This window comes from Cryptomeria japonica, chromosome 11 (genome assembly GCF_030272615.1).
Source record: "Cryptomeria japonica chromosome 11, Sugi_1.0, whole genome shotgun sequence".
In the NCBI taxonomy this organism is placed as follows: Eukaryota; Viridiplantae; Streptophyta; class Pinopsida; order Cupressales; family Cupressaceae; genus Cryptomeria; species Cryptomeria japonica.
Window position 1 is genome coordinate 212,311,598 of NC_081415.1, and position 5,928 is coordinate 212,317,525.

General features: G+C 34.7%; 1 long non-coding RNA gene across 1 annotated transcript; it reads left to right on the top strand.

Moving 5' to 3' along the window:
- The first annotated feature begins 1,271 nt into the window (after positions 1-1,271).
- On the top strand, positions 1,272-5,368 carry LOC131063925 (uncharacterized). Its single transcript, XR_009359311.1, has 4 exons — positions 1,272-1,508; positions 4,021-4,807; positions 4,973-5,101; positions 5,222-5,368. It is a non-coding gene; the product is annotated as an uncharacterized LOC131063925 (long non-coding RNA).
- The last annotated feature ends 560 nt before the right edge of the window (positions 5,369-5,928 follow it).

Genomic DNA, 5,928 nt, shown 5'->3' on the forward strand with positions numbered 1-5,928 from the left:
CAAGCCTTTAATGTTTTGACCATGATTATCTCTTAATCATTTGCAAAAGGGTTTATCCTTGGATTAACTCTTAATCCAATGGGTAAGCCTAACTTAAGATTAACCCTTATCTCTAGATAACCATAAGGTCTTCTCAGGCATTTAATGCCTCCAACCCCTTCTCTCAACCCAACCCTATGTTGACACTTGTCACCATTTCAATGGTGCAAATTGCAAACATGGATCCCCAACTTTCAAACTCAACCCTTGATCAACTCTTTTAATCTTGACCATCCATTGCCCTGTTTTTGCTATAAATAGAGCTCTCATTCTTCCGTTTTAAATCAATCCAAGTTCGTAGTATCACACTTATGCTCAAATACATTCAAACTTTCATATCTCAATTTATGTTCATCATTTAGCTTCTCTTTAGAATAGAAATTAATCTAATATGCATTTTAGAGTATTTCTATTATCATTAGCTTAAATCATTAACTAATATAGTATGCTAGGATAGTTTGTTTACTAACCTTGTCATCTTATAATCTAGTTTATTGCATTTTAAGATCATGCATAACTTAGGATGCATTTCATTCTAAATCTATCAAAGCATCCCTCGTTCTTACATTTGCCATCCCTAAACCATTTTGCTCAGTGATCTGAGAGCAAAAACATTGGTTTGAGGGACATTGTAAGATAGAGAACCATGGGACCAACCTTGGGAAGCTGAGTGATACTTCATTACTCCATAGCTTGCACCAAGAAGTCCTCTGTGTGTGTGTGGACAAGTCTTTTAGAATATTTTCACATATTGAGTTCTATCGACCCGCTTTTCCCGCATACAGAAACAAAATGAGATTAAGAAACAAAATAGTAAAATCATCTCTTGACTATGTTCCAAAGATCTTTAATTAATCACTTTATGTAGCTTCCAACATCTCAAAAAACTAAACAAAAAGTCAATAATTTAAAATAAATGATCAATTTAAATTTAGAATAAAGTAAACTACATCTTCACATCTAAAACACTAGATAAAACTTACTAAAATATTGGCCAAAACAATTCTAAGTAGTGGCGTAAATATCTGTCCATACATTACTGTTTATGTGTTTCAATGAATATATTCGAAATTATCCATTTGTATGAACGACAGCCGTTAATTTTAAAAAGCAAACCGAACAAAAGAATAGCCGTTAGGTACCCCGCTCCTAACCCAACGGCACTCAAATTATACTTAAATTTCATTTCTCCTCCTCATTTTGTCATTTTGTTTGCTTTAATTGTAGTTTTCTTTCTCTGTTTGTGCTCCATTTGTGCTCCATTTGGGCTCTGTTTTTGCTCCATTTGTGCTCCATTTGGGCTCTGTTTGTGCTCCATTTGTGCTCTGTTAGTGCTTTTGTTCATCATTTTAATATTAGTTTTTTCTTTAATTTGTGTTGGGTGAGAATACAGATTATTTTTACAAGCGACTGCATAATCGGGAATTCCAAGCGTTGATAAGACTCCTCTTACAACATTCAAAGCCCTGGTATGTGTTCAACTTCGCCTTTGATTGTTTTGAAATGCTTGCTTGCAGGATTAATTTGGAACATGTAGAGAAAAATTGCTTTTATTTTCTAATAGGTTTCCATACCCTGTCAATTCTTAGTAAACCCAATTTGTGGATGCCCATCCATGATTACAGAGCATGCCCATCTTGAATTATTGAATGAGGTCCTATTGTTCCTCTGAATTTATTTAACCTTCTTCCTCTGACTTTCTTTCCCATTCTTCCTTCTATTTTATAGGTTTCTCAGCATCAATGTCGCTCTTTATCTCTGTGTCTGTTGAATTATTCAGTATTTCTTTTGCCAGGGACTATGCTTCCTTTTTATCTGTCTGTGAAGAACTTTGGAAGGTATTTGCTTTTCTGTTTTCTGAATTTTTCTCTAATTCTGCCTCTTCAGATTTCTCCAAGATTTCTGTGTTATGGGTTTGTACGCTCGCAAAATCTGAATTCCTCAAATTTTACTTTCTCTAGAGTTTGTAGCGGATTCTAGACTGCCTGTGATGTTTTTTTCATTGTCCATGTAATTCACAATGTTTTTCATGTCTACGTTCATGGAATTCACCAGGGGTGCAGCTTGCTGCTGTGATTTGATATTTATGGCATTCTGTCCTTTGGTGCCTCCATAATCCCTCAGGTTTCAGACTGATGTCCAGATTCCTTCAATCCGGTGTCTGTTGAATTCGTACCCCGTTCTGTTGAAATTTTTAGTGTTTCAGCTTCATGGTCTTCAAATTTTTGCATGCCGATTTATGTTTTGTTATCCACTGAATCTATTTGCATTTCACCTTCATTGCTTTTAGTGTACTGTATTTCAATTTTTGTAGGACGTGATGTATTTTTGTTTTGTATACTTAATTTTGTTGCCATGGATATGGTTTGGTCCTTGGCATTCCTGTTGCAGAGAAAGTAGACTAAAACCATCAGAAACACTCCAACCACTGCAAGAAATACAAAAAATGCCTCGCACATGTCGTCTCATTAGGCAGTCTCAGAAATGCAGAACTGATAGCAGAAAATTTACGTGAAAGGATTTTATGAATTTGTTCTGCATGTCCTGTAGATGCAGAGAACCCAACAAATATATATTCATTCAAATAGTTGGATAGATCAAGTCCAGCTGAATAAAGTGTCTTACTGGGCATTGGGGATCCATCATCTCTAGTAAGGCTTAGCTCAATCGTTTGATTAATTCCATCATAATCAATCCAAGCTCTAAGATTGAATCCATCTCTGAAGAAAATTACTGCAACACCATCATCTATAGTCACATTTGACACTATGCTTCCCAAATTTATGCTAATATGATTGTCACTGGGATCACCGAATTCTTCATTTTTTAAGGTGTCGAATTCTACTTCAAGAACCTTTGATGCAGAAGCATCCTGACAGCATGTGCCAAAATGGGAGCTTTTAAAATAACACAATCTGGACATCCATCAATGCAGGGCAGAGTGGGAATTTTTGGCAGATATGATATTTAAATTTCACTGTCAAAATGTGGGAGTATAGACCTGGCACGTAACTGTTGATAGAATGACTCAATGGAATGGGGACGTAATAAGTATTTGTAAAGGATGCTTTGGACACTTGGCAGGTATAATACCAAATTCCACAACCGTTTACCAACACTCTTCCTAAAGTAAGGCATTGAGTAAAGGAAGCTGAAATTGATACGGCAGGGGCAGCTTAAGGGACAAAATTTTAATGCACCATGAGAAGAGATCATGGGGAGAATCGTGGGGAAAGGTAGTGGGAAAGGCTGTGTAGAGAGACAAATAAAAACAGAGGCATTGACAATATAATGGGGGATTGCCCAAATGATGGTGTGGAGAGAGGTAGTAATAAGGAGTATTGACCGATAAGGATTTGGGGGTATTATGGATGGGGTGCCAATCCAACATGTAGAAAGAAAGCTGTGGAAATATATGAGTGTACCTGTATGGTGTGAGGAAAAGTTACAGGTTATAATTTGTGGGAGAAAGCAGAGGCACATGCAAATAGTATTATTTTTGTATGGTTAATAATTTAATATGATGTATCGAATTGTTTTCATTAGCATTATCTTTGTTAATAGGGCAGCAAACTTCTGTCTTTTAGACTTTAAGTTTTTTATTAAAAAGGGATTTCTCAGACTTACATATGTGAACTAGGAAGGACTCTTTATGCCTTCCATGGATCGCCTGGTAGCATTCCTTCTTTTCTACTAGAATGAATTTTGATGCCTCCATTTTGAATTCTGCTAAAAATCTATTTGTTATCTTAGTTCTGTAAATTCTACATAATCAATATAATTTTGCTCTACCTTTACCATAAAAAAAAAATATGATATATCGAATTAGAATTTTATTTGAATAAAATTGTTTCGTGTGAATTCAAGTTTTATATAAGAATAGAGAGTCTATGTTCTGTTCATGTATGTTAAGTTCTTTGAGTTCGTAGTTTGTGCTGAGGTTGGTTTCGTGCTGCATCAACCTTATATTTTTCATCGCAGGCATCGTTGGAATCTAAGCCACTAGAAGATCCAGAATTGGAATCTATTTGGAAGGAGAATGTTGTGTGAAATGAAGGAGTGTCTGTATCAAGATCCAACATCCTGATGGGAGAGTAATACAGAGCTTTTCCAGCCTGAAAGGAAAGATTATGATTAAGATCATTGGTACTGGGTATCCGATGATGCCTTCACTTTCTTGCAGCCCTACACAGCCCAGAAACCTTATTTCATGATTTATTCATTATGGCCTCTGAACTCTGAAATCTGGGAAAAGCAGTTGCTTTTAGACATTTCTTGCAGAACCCAATTTTCTACAGGACACTAATTCTCAGTATTTAACACAGCAAGGGTGATGGGACACACGAGGACAACCACTAAACATTAATTATGAGAAGAAGCCATTCTGAGTTTGAGTATCCCCTCTCAATTTTTGTTCCCCGTTCTATACAATAGAATGTTGTGTTAGTTGTCGCTTATTCAGCAACATTCCCCAGATTTCCATTTTTGCCTATCAATAGCTGGTTAAATGTTCAGTGTTTGTGATTATGATTCAGGGGAGTAACTGTTCCTGCTACACAGAATTCAATAATTGGAAGTAGTTGGAAAACAACATGGAGATTGAGGTCAAAAGGACACCTCTTTTTTCTGCATCAAACAATTACAAAAATTTCAGAGCCTTTGGTCTCAATTGTGTTCTTCTTGCTTGAATTTAAATGAATTTGAGGCTGATTTTCCCTATGTTTTTCAGCGTCACTTTTCAGGTTGATCTAAACAATGAACTTGCACGGTATGCAAAAACTGGTGGATGGGTTGGTAAAACTAGATATGATATGTTGGGTACATTTCTGTTTTTTTATGAATTAACGTTACTGCCATGTTATGAAATGAAGTGAAAATTGAATTTTTTTCATATTGACAGTCATCTATCTTGTCTTGTTTGGTTTTGTATCAGGGAACTACTTCTTACATCCTTTGGAATCCCAATTATTCACATTTACTGTTTCAGACTGATAAAGTAATGTCAACATGAACAAATTGAAGAAAATGGTTTCGGCTGTATGAACACCTCTGGCAGTGCAAGGTAATAGGCTATAATATTATGCACATGAGAGTAGGATTTTATGTGTGAATTATTCTTGAAGGGATCAAAATGCATCTTTGAACGAATTTATTAATTAATTAAATGTTTTTATTATTATAGACATAGATTGGTTCCCTTTCCAACAGCTGGATAGTAGTGGTATGGAACAGAATCCAAGATCTAAAATTCCTGTCAAGCAGTGAGAATATATTGGACTGTATCCATCTGTTTCATTCTAAATAGAACTAAGAAAACACATTTCAGCTTTGAATGCTCAATTCAATTTTAGCAATGTACATTTTTTACTGTTGAACATAGGAGAATATGTGTGCTTGACATAAAATTGGATTAGCTTTAAGGAGCTGTGATGTTAGTTTGGTGAGTATTATTTGAAGTAGCAATTGATTTTTCATTTGTTGATTTGATTAAAATTATTTGATTTAAGACGATGTTTTTCAGTTCATGAAGATAAAAACATGTATTTGTAGTAAACTGTGTAATTTTTTTTTATCAATGTTTTCGATCACATTCAGTGATCCATCAGAGGGTGAGAAAGAAAAGTAAATTAGATTCTGGATTAGTCTCCTCAAATACTACAGTCCATCATTTCTTATAGCATTTAGGGAGACTAATCTACAATCCAATCTAGTTTCATCTTTATCTTGGTGGTAGATCACTTAATATAATCTAAAATGTTGACTCAAATAAATTACACAGTTTATTCTAAAAAATATAATCTTATTATTTGATTTGTTTAAAAAATGAACTTAATTTATTATAATAGTTTCAAAGTGAATTAAAAATATTTCATACTCCTTGTAAACTTA